This window comes from Eschscholzia californica, unplaced genomic scaffold (genome assembly GCF_041429995.1).
Source record: "Eschscholzia californica isolate CP2 unplaced genomic scaffold, dmEscCali1.0.p SCAF_5, whole genome shotgun sequence".
NCBI lineage: Eukaryota > Viridiplantae > Streptophyta > Magnoliopsida > Ranunculales > Papaveraceae > Eschscholzia > Eschscholzia californica.
In genome coordinates this window covers 40,081,094-40,092,829 of record NW_028238472.1, presented here as the reverse complement: position 1 = coordinate 40,092,829, position 11,736 = coordinate 40,081,094, and the positions used below count along the sequence as shown (strand labels likewise).

Below are 11,736 nucleotides of genomic sequence, written 5' to 3'. Positions count from 1 at the left end.
CAGAAAGCATCTGTCGCGCCTAATCAAAGAGCATAACCCTGATTTTATTTTCTTGTCCGGAACCAAGTGCATCAACGTCAACTTGGACAAAATTTTGAATCTAGGACACATTTACAACCACCATGAGGTCAACCCCATAAACAAAATTGGTGGTTTGGCTCTATACTGGTCTCCTAATAATACCCTGGACATCTTGTACACGGACCAAAACATGATCCATGCTAAAGGCACCCAATAACTATCATTTTTATCTTACTGGGTTTTATGGGTGCCCATATAGCAACAACAAAATGAGACCATGGGAGACCCGGGCTAGCCACTCCCCTGACAATCGGGACCCTTAATTAGTTATAGGCGATCTCAATTGTATTCTGCATTCGTCTGAAAAATTAAGAGGGAAAGAGGCCCGATGCTCTACCATGAATAAATGCAAGCAGGCCATCAATAGCCTCGGTCTCTATGACATTGTATACTCTGGCTATCCCTTCACTTGGACCAACAAACAATTCAAGGGAATCTTATTCAGGAGAGGCTAGATAGAGCTCTAGTCAATCATAATTGGCTTTCCATCTTCCCTCACTCCAAACTCACTCATCTTCCCGCTCTGGACTCTGACCATAATCCCATCATTCTCACTACCAAACCTAACTCTTCCTCGGGTCGCAAACCCTTCAAATTCATCTGTACTTGGATGTCTCATCCTAACTGTGCGCAATTCATCAAATCCAATTGGACTTTGCTTCCAAATCAAATCCAAACTCAACTCTTTGGCCATTCGCTTGTGGAAGTGGAACAAAGAGATCTTCGGTCACCTGGAACAAAGATGACAACACTTGGACCAATGATGAAGTGGAAATCTCTTCCATCTTCCCCAATCACCTGCTTAACATCTCTACTTCGGTCAGTTCCAGTTTTTCTGTGAATCTACTGGATTGCTTCTCTTACTAAATCAATCCCCTTCAGAATGATACCTTTATCTCTACACCTGTGGTAGAAGAGATTAGAAAGGCCACCTTCTCGCTCAAGTCAGATCAGCTCTTAGACCAGATGGCTATCCCCCGTTCTTCTACCAATCCAACTGGGACACGGTGAAGGATGACATTATTGATATGGTCACTCATTTCTTTAGCATGGCTTCCCTCCCGCCTCAGTCTAATCACACTCACATTTGTCCTCTCCCTAAAACCAAAACCCCTCAAACCCCGGTTGACTTTAGACCGATTAGCCTGCTCAATACAACCTATAAAATTATACTAAAATTATGGCTAATCGTCTCAAAATCATCCTACCAGATCTTATCTCCCCCTTTCAGGCAGCGTACGTGCCTGGTAGGCAAATCACAGGCAATATCCTTATCATCCAGGAACTAGTACATTCCTTTAAGAAGATTCGCGGGTCTAAAAGCTACTTCAGCCTCAAACTTGACATGTCTAAAGCTTTTGACCGCATCGAATGGAGCTACCTGGAGAAAATCATGACCCTCATTGGTTTATCTCCTCACTAGATCAATCTGATCAAAGCTTGTCTCAACTCCAGTACCATGGCAGTGCTCATCAATGGTCGTCCTAGTTTAGCCTTCGAGGTTAGTCGAGGTATCAGGCAAGGTGACCCCCTCTCTCCATTGATGTTTGCAATTGCCATGGAAGTTCTTAGTCGTATGCTGGAAAATAACAACAACCAGATCCCATTCGTCGGCTTCCCCTTCCCCATCCCCAACTCCAACCTCACCATTAAGCACCTCTTATTTGCAGATGATTGCATCATTTTCGGCCAAAATTCTCTTGAAAATGTGCACAATCTCAAACAAATTTTAAAAGAATTCAGCGAGGCCTCAGGTCAAATGATAAACTATGCTAAATCCAATATCTTTTTCACCAAAAATTCGCACCCCAAATTCAAAAGAATAATGATTCGCAATCTCAAAGTCCATCAATCTTCGTCCGGGGATAAGTACCTTGGCACAAATCTTTTCATCGATAGAAACAAAAAACAAGCTTTCAACTCCCTTCTAAACCAAATTAAAAACAAACTCTCCAAGTGGCAAACCAACCTTCTTTCTCAAGCTGGTCGCTCAATAGTAATCTCAACGTGTTTTGCAATTCCCAAAGGCATTTATAACAATATCGAGTCCCTGATAACCAAGCTTTCCTCAAAAAAATTAATTGGCGTCTTCTCAACGACCCCCAATCCATTTGGGTCCAAGTCTTCAAAGCTTAACCATTGTTTTGATAATGATACGTGCAGAGCGATTCTAAGTATTAACTTGCAGAATGATAAGGAGGATTCCGCTAAATGGACACTCACTAAATCAGGTAACTTCTCTATTAAATCAATGTATAATTATTTGAGCATTGGTAGTAATGGACCTATGCATGACACAACTGACTGGTTCTTCATTTAGAATATGAACACTATACCACGCATAAAACTATTTCTTTGGAAATGCTGTACAAACAGTCTATCAGTAAGGGACAAAATTGGTAGGTATATTGGTAACATATACAATTGTACAAACTGTGACGAAAATGAAACTCTAGACCATGTGATGTTGCACTATAACTATGCCAGAGCAATATGGTTTCACTTTCTGGTTAGATCTGAACACTTAACTACGGTAAAACAATGGATTCAGCAATGAAAACAATTAGATGAGGAAATTACTACCTTATATGCTAAAATCCTGTTGTTTATCTGGAAAGCTAGGTGCGAGAATTGTTTTAACTAACTAAAACAATCACCACTACGGATGATCAACCGTATCAACAATACGTCCACCACACCACTCAAAATTGAATCATTAATAACAAATAAATGCAGAAAAAAATCAAGACAACAACAATGGAGACAGACCTCCATCGACATCATTTCTCAAAATGAATGTAGATGCTTCTTTTATGCAACTGACAGAACCAACTGGAATAGGGTGTACTATCCATGATGAAGAAGCAAATTTTATCATACCTTCTTTTATTTGTGCTTTTTCCGCTTTAAGTAGTTTGTAGTCTTTGTATATATATCTCATCAAAAAAAAATTAAAAGAGTGAAGATCTGAGTGTAGGATAACCTAGTCTGAACTAGTTGTGAACGAAGATCTAGCATAAGAAGACTCAAAGACCTATTTGAGTATTTAGATCGTTCTCTCTCTATGCATACATTTATTTCACTGCAAGCCAAATTTGAGGAAGCCGTTTTTTCACACTCATGAGGTTCGTCTTACTCCTTTTTATGTAATTTCAAATTTTCTAAACAATTAAGGTCTCTCTGGGATATAAAGATTTTGGATTAGCCAATTAGGGTTTATCTTGGATAAAGAAGATACTAAATTCAGATGATGGATATTACTAATTCAGAGTTGTCCATATTCAACATGAAGAAGGAAAACCTAATAATCTCACAGTACTCATCCAATAAAAAGGTTACTCTTCATCTTCTTCTGTTCTTCTTTGTATTTATTCATTCGTTATTACTCTCTGCTCTACAATTACACATCCATGGAAGAAAGTTCAGAAGTAGCATTACCAGAAAAGGGAACATTAAGTAGTTTGCCCATGGCAGCACCTTGGCTTGTCTTTCCTAGTAGAAAAGATGAAGAAGGTGGAAAAGATCAAAATTTCTTTAACCTATGTGAACCTCACGACAAAGTTTATACCAGAGTTGAGTAGAACTTCTTATTGGCAATCAAATTCTCATCAAGGATGGTTTATTATACTTTTTGACAACCCAGATTATCATTACTTAAATTGGAAGTTTGGGGATTGTTTTTTATGGAATCCAGAGTCTCTCCAAACAGTTGAGCTTCCCAATATGCTTGAATGGATCAAACAGAAGTATATTGGATTCTATGGGTTTGTATTATCCTCAGCTCCAACTAATTCTGATTCAATGGTTTATTTCAACCTTTCTAATACTCAGGATCTTATGTTTTGCCGTCCTGGAATAGACACGAGATGGAGAACCCAGAAGCTTCCTTTTGAGAAGAATTATATGTGGTTTCATGGTTACTCTTCATGTCTGATTTGTGTTGAAGGTAAGTTACATATTCCATATAGTAATTACATAAAAATTCTTCACATTGTCGTTGAGAAAAAACTCGATCTTGATGATGATGATGGTGATAGTCTCTCTATAAAACATTTTGAACTAGATGTTGAGGACAAATATTCAGTATTTGGAGAGTATAGTTTGGCTCGTCATCGTGTAAACTACATAGGATCCAGCAATGAACTCTTTAAGGTTATTAAATATGTTCAAAAGCCTGAGTTTAATGACTTGCTTTATTTCCAAGTCTTTAAGATGAATTTTGCTTTGATGGCGTGGGAAGAAGTTCACGATTTGGGCGATCATGTATTGTTTTGGGCCAAACAAACTACAGCTTCTTGTTCAGCTACAGAGTTGGGTCTAACAAGGGGTTGTATCTATTATACTCAAGATCACGAAAAAATCTTGTACAAATTTGACCCACTGTGGCAAAGAATTTCAGTTTCTCTATCGTGCTCGAATTTAACAACACCTTGGGATATGTCGTATTGGATGTCAATGCCTGCAAATTTCAGGTAACTTTAAATAATAACATATACGGTGTAATGCATAAAATCGACTTTGGGTTTACTTATTTGCATTGTTTATATGCTTATTTGTTGTTACCTAAGTTAAACTTATACTAATATGATTGTCAAGCATTCTTGAAGAACAACATGAATTGTCTTATTTAGTTTTGGTTGATATTAAACTTGTAGGGTCTCTGAAGGAAGCAAAGAAAAAATAAGTTGGGCAACAATAAGGCTGAAGAAATCGACAGTAATTGTGACGAGGACAGCAAGAATAGCAATGGGGGAGGCTTGCAACAGACAGGAGCTTGGGCTACTCTTAATGAAAATGTCATAGGCTTAATTGCTAGTTATCTCCATGCAACAGATTATCTGCGTTTCCGTGCAGTTTGTAGAGGAAATCGATTGGCAATCCCTGATGTGAAGTCGAAAATGTCTTCTACAGATGTCTTACATGCCACTTTACCTCCATGGTTGGTTTTCTCTAGAAAAAACGATACCATCTATAACTTCATAGATCCAATGTGTAATAATAAAAGGTATCTCATGAACCTCTCAGAGTTTTTGTTGGATTCTACAATACGGTTCTCAAAGGGTGGTTGGTTATTAATGTCGAGAGGAGAGAAATCCATATTCTTCTTCAATCCTTTCACAAGGGATATTATCCATCTTCCGGAGTTACCAGTTACACTCTTTGGCATGTTTGCTGGAATGTCATTCTCGTCCGTACCTACGTCTTCTGACTGTAAAGTTTTTGTCTTCACTGTATTTCGTTTATCGCAAACAACTTTTGTTGATATTTACATCATTTCACGAGGAGATGCTGCTTGGGACGAGGACATCGTTCCCGATACTGAGTTGCAGATGGAATTCGTTCGAGGGATTAATAATCCAGTTTTCTACAATGGGAACTTGTTTTGCATAGATCGTAGTGGAACTTTAGGATTCTTTTCTCCGGAAGCCTTTAGGTGGGAAACACTTGAGGAGTCCCGAAGGCCATGTAGTTCTATATACGAGTGTTACTTGGTGGAGTGCGAAGGAAAGCTTTTATCAGTAGTTGTTGGTCTTGCTGGAAAGGGAGTTCGTATTTTCAGACTGAATTGGGAAGAGAAGGTCTGGGTTGAAGTTGAAAGCTTACACAAGAATATGCTGTTTATCAGCAGTACCTCGTGTTTGTCAGTAATAGCTCCAGATACTTCCATGGAGAACAGAATATACTTCTCCAGATTCCACAATGATAAGATTATATTTTTCTCCCTCGACACAGGTACGTATCACTCTGTTGGGGGTCAACATTCTGCCGAGGATTTTACCAACTGCGATGAACAATTATATAGCAGTTGGATAGAACCTAATTGGTCCAAGAACACAGTTGAAGAGCTCAATTGGGTAAATAAATTATCTGAACATGACGTAGAAAATGGTGTTACTCTTGAAGAATGATGAAGCTTGAACTACCCATCTTGACTTCTGTCAGAAGCACCGATCTTGATTGGTTACATTTATTTACTTTAATAAGATTCTCTCATTTTGATGGAAAATTGTTGAAGATATTACATTGCAGTTAAGAATTCCAAGCTTCTTGTCAAAACGGTAGTTTGAATCCATGTCTGCAAGGGCTAAATTTTTTTGTTTTAAACCTAAGAGGTTAGATATTGCAATTGGAACTACTCAAATATATTTGTTTCCAATTGTGGGTACTCTTATTATTCTTCTATTGACATTGTTCTTTCTGGGGATCTCATGTCACACATTCTTGTTTGTACAGATGGTCTAGTACATAGGGTAAGAAGATAGGGAGTGTAACACAAGTGTAATATGAAGTATTTTCTGTTTCTCAAATGTTTAAGAGTGTGTTAGTGGTTCTGTGGTTGATGAGGTTGTTAAAGCTTAATGAGCTCTCTTTCAATTGACTATAAATACAAGACAGTGGTCTCTGTGTTGAGACACTCAGAATTACAGTGGGTTTCCTTCCAAACCCAAGCTTACGGATTCTCGGGCGGGTTCAGCGAAGAAGATTTCTAGGACTGACTTCTTCTATACTAGGCCCAAATAAGATCTAAGGTCCACCCATAAAACAAAATCCAACACGACTCCAGTAACATTTTGAAAACTTAGATTAGGTCTTAATGTGCATCTCTGTGTATTTACTTCTTTATAACGAAAAAGGTCAACCATCATGTTCATTTTCTTTCATCTTCAGTTCATTCATAATGCAGTAGGGTTGAACCTAACCGGTCCAAGGCCACACTTGAAGAGCTCAATTGGCTTGATAAATTGTCTTCCCATGCAGTAACCTTGAAAAAGTACCGATCTTCTTGAAAGAGTGAAGTTTTTCTTGATATTAGGGGTGTCAACGGGTTGATTCCGGTTCGGGTATTTAACTTTCCAGAACCAGAACCTAAAAAGACTAAAAAGTCAGTAAAAAAAACAACACCATATGGTCTCTAGAGAGCGAAATAGTAGTTAAAAGAAAATGAAGAAAATAAAGAGAGAAACTAGCTTGAAATCTTGCTTGAAGAGGAGGATACCTTCAAAATCTACTTGAATCTTGTTTGTTTGATTTTAGAGATGAGAAGATGAGTGAAGAAGGCAAAACTTCAAACCCTAGAGCAGTCTTCTCGTTGGAAAATAGAAAAAAATAAATAAAAAATACATGCTGTCCCTTATAAGTCCCGACTAGTCGGACTAGTCAACTCAACCCTAGTCGGGCTGAGTCGGGGCTTTAGGCGAAATTAGGCCCGACTAGGGTTTTCAACCCTAGGCGAGTCGGCAAAGTGGGGACTGAGGAGTAGTCGGGGACTAGTCCCGACTTTTTCAACATAGCCTATAAGTTGTAGCGGTTTCGGTTCTTGACGGTTCCGGTACCTCAATAGAAGGATTCAGAATCGGAACCTTTAAATTTCTCGGGTACCCATTGGGTATTCACAAAATGATATCAAACATTTCTTAAAGTAAAAGAATCTGCAAGAATCGAATGAAAAGAAATATCATAAATGACATAACTCCTTAAATAAGTAAATACCCCAGGGACAATAGTTGATGAGTATGGGAGATTACGGAAATAAGAAAGTAGAATTAAACCTTTATGTTATATTAACCAACTCACCTTTGGGGTTTATAAATTAACTTTCAACCGAGGAAAAGAGAATCTGACAAAATTTCACAACTTTGAGTAAAATTTAGGTTTTAACTCATGGAGGCTTGATGAGTTGGTAACTTGGTCGGAAAAATCCTGACTTAAAAGAATCCTATATAATCTAGAGTAGTTTTTCGTTTTATCTTGAGTACCCATTACCCATCGGGTATCCAACGGATATACCTCGATTAGGACCCACCTCCTAATCGGGTATCAGGTATATCCATTAAGGACCCGATTTGTGAAACCTATACCCAGAACCTACCCATTAAGACTCGGGTCGGTTCGGTCCTCGGGTAAACGGATACTCATTGCCACCCTTACTTGATATACTTTTTCTTTCTTTTACATTCTTCATAGATTAGCTACCTGAAAAATACTCAAATTTTACATTTACTTCCAGTCCCGGCTTCATTTGCACCCATGCGATTATTCAATAGTTCATATTGATTTCTTTGCAGGATGAAAGGTTTGGGTGTCTAAGCCACTTAGATAGCTACTATTTCTTTTTTTTTTTCTTTCATTGATCACATTTTTTTTTGTCTAAGTCGATGTTTGCCTTATATGGTTGGTTATCTTGAGTTGATTTTGAATTTATTTCATTCAGATGATTCGAATTCAGACAGTGAAAGAAAAAAAAAACTTAACTTTAGCATTTGTCTTTGTGAAACTCTAATTAATGCGTAGAATAGGTAGCAAAAAAATAAGCGAACAATACGTAATGCAAAAGTTCTGCTTGTACTGAGGATAAAGTAAGATCTCTCAAATGAGCTTTATACGTAACGCGTGCCTAACCTACAAATTGACGTATCACGTTAGAAGTATGAGAAGTCTATGCGCAAAGGATTTGTGACTTTACTTTTTTTGTTGTGGAAGATTGTCGGAAGCAGCTAAAGGATACGAAAGAAAAAAGGACTAATCCTTCGCAACGAAGGGCATGCATTGTTTGGAGGGCCTTACAACAGAATATCGAGGGAGGAAGAAATGGGGCCTGTAAATTTTTTTTCCGGTTATCAATCTCTCTGAAAATGCAGAAACCATGGAAGGAATTGAACCTTTTTGGAAATAAAAAGAATTGATGACTTAATATGTGCCCCAAGGCTCATCTCCATTAAAAATAAATGAGACTACATAGCTTACCTATATTTATGATGTACACCCGTAAATTTAGTTCTACACCCCCCCCCCCCCCCCCCCCCCGATACTACAGTTCGTAAACAAAAACTAGTTTGGTTGTGCAACCCATGAAGAAATGCAGGTTTTTATATTTGTGAAGTTATAGAACTTGAATGTTCTAATAAACCAAGAGCAAGATGAGAACGAGAAAGAGAAGCTGGCCGAGAAGAGAGATTAAGATACAATCAACTTCGCTTATTGATATTGGTTTACAATGTGGGTATATATAGAAATACATGAGTCCTAAATATAATACAATTAGAAATCATAATACAAATAACTAGAAGGAGGTGGAGACCGGTCGGTGGGCTCCCTCATGGTCGGACATGTGCATGGTCGGACCCTAACGGGTCGGGGTCAATACCTCTAATACTCTCCCTCAAGTTGGAGAGGGAAGGGGAACGACACCCAACTTGCAAGTAATCTTATTAAAAGCATCTGCGCCAAGCGGTTTGGTGAATATGTCAGCAAGTTGTTCGTTGGGTGGCGTGAAACGAGACGCAATTAACTTGGTCCTAATCTTCTCGCGAACCAAGTGACAGTCGATCTCAATATGTTTGGTGCGTTCAGGAAACACCGGATTGTCAACAATATGGAGGGCAGCACGGTTGTCACAATGAACTGGCATAAGAGTAGAGTGAGGGACACCAAAATCTTTAAGGAGATATTAAAGCCTTTGGAGTTCACAAGTCAGTGAAGTCAATGCTCTATATTCAGCTTCAGTGGAAGAACGAGCGGCGGTAGTTTGTTTCTTAGATTTCCAAGAGAGAGGGTTGGACCTTAGAAAAGTAATATAGCCCGTAGTGGAGCGACGGGAGGACGGAAAACCGGCCCAATCAGAATCGCAGAACCCATAAACTACTGTAGAACTGGTGGCAGAGAGGAAAAGACAATTGTCAAGGGAACCTTTGAGATTGCAAAGGACCCTATGAGCGGCATCCAAATGCGAGGAAGTTGGTGACTGTAAAAACTGGCTCAAATAATGTACCGAAAAAGTAATACCCGACCGAGTCACTATGAGATAGAGAAGACGACCGATAAGGCGACGATAAATAGATGGATCCAGAATGGGGTCCCAAGTGGAATTGTGAAGGTTCAGCTTTTGTTCCATGGAAAAGGGAGAAGGTTTGGAACCAATGAGGCCAGAATCAACGATAATGTCAAGAGTATATTTTCGTTGACTTAGAAAAATTCCTTGAGAGGAGCGTGAAACTTCAATACCTAAAAAATATTGTAGGCGACCTAGATCTTTGAGAGAGAATGTCTTATGAAGAAAAGACTTTAATATGGAAATAGCTGAATCATCAGTACTGATGATGATTATGTCATCAACATACATAAGAGTCACATTTTTAGATGAATAGGTGAATAAAGAATAATCGGCAAGGGATCGGATGAATCCATTGCATTAGTGTGGAAGAAAATTTTGCGAACCACTGAAGAGAGGCTTGCTTTAGACCATAAAGGGATTTGTTTAACCGACAAACAAGTTGCCCCCACTTTCGCGAAAATTCTGGAGGAGGTTCATACAAACTTCTTCATCGAGATCGCCTTGGAGAAAGGTGTTGTTAACATCCAATTGGCGAAGAGACCATCCTTAATGGAGATAAGAGAGAGAAGAACACGGACAACGACCAATTTTGCGACCGAAGCAAAAGTGTCATGATAATCAAGCCCCTTAATTTGAGTGTACCCTTTGGCAATGAGGCGGGCTTTATAACGTTCGACAGATCCATCTGAACGAGACTTAATCTTATACACCAATTTGGAGCCAATGGGGTGTTTGCCTGGTGGTAAAGGAACAAAAGACCAGGTATTATTTGATTCCAAAGCCTTGATTTCAGCTGTCATGGCGTCACGCCAATTCAGAGATTCCATAGCCTCGGCGAAGGAAGAGGGTTCAGTATGAGAAATAACTGAACCAATGAAAGACCTATGAGTCGGAGAGAGACGATCCAGAGAAATGTAATCACAAAGAGGGAACCGGACTGTGGAGTCAGTCGAAGAGGTGCAAATATAATTCGAAAGGTGTTTCGGAGGAAGGCGATTTCAAGTCGGACGACCTTGATGATCCGCGGGTATGGTGACCGGCTTAGTAGAAACGGGGTTGCCCGCAGAAGAGACCGAACAGTAGGTCTTGTTGGGCTCATTACGGGCACCCACGGATGGATGTTGTGAAGAAGCAGGGGTGCCCGCAGAAGATCCCGAACAACTGGTGTTGTTGGGCTCGTTAGAGGCACCTACGGACGGATGCTGGGAGCTGGGAACAACAACATCGGCGAGGGAAGCCAACTGATCAGTCGTGTTAGCAGAAGGAGAGGACTCGCCCGGCGGGACAACGTTGGCGGCACGGTGAACGACGACATCGTCAGGACACCGGAATGTGACAGAGTTTGTTATGACAATCGGGGTTTAATGTAATCAATACGGGTAAGCAAGCGGAAGCAACAGGAAATAAAGAACAATCAAGAACAGAACACAGAGATTTACGTGGTTCGGCTGGTGAGACCTACTCCACGGCGACAACGGCGCGATATTTTCCCTACGATAAGCAAACAAGTTACATAAGAGATTTCCTGAGATTGTGCTACTGATATCTCCTTAGGGTTTAGTTTATATAGCCACTAAACCCTAATCCCACCGCCTCACCGACTCTCTCTTTCTAAATCTGAATTACACATGGATGCTAACACTAATAACCGACATAAGCACTGCTCCGCATTCCAACTCTGTCTCGGCCTCCAGCTCTGTCTCACAGCCCTGCTTCGCATACCAGCCCTGCTTCGCATACCAGCCCTGTCTCAATAATCGCCTCCACTAACGGGTTCAAAATTCGACGCCGAGACCTAAGCGGGTTGGTGGGTCGTAAACCGG

At 39.8% G+C, this 11,736-nt stretch overlaps 1 pseudogene across 1 annotated transcript; it reads left to right on the top strand.

Annotated features, from left to right (window-relative positions):
- Positions 1 to 2,856: 2,856 nt before the first annotated feature.
- On the top strand, positions 2,857 to 6,389 carry LOC147539186 (uncharacterized; annotated as a pseudogene). Its single transcript, XR_015225230.1, has 2 exons — positions 2,857 to 4,553; positions 4,737 to 6,389. The product of XR_015225230.1 is annotated as an uncharacterized LOC147539186 (transcript).
- The last annotated feature ends 5,347 nt before the right edge of the window (positions 6,390 to 11,736 follow it).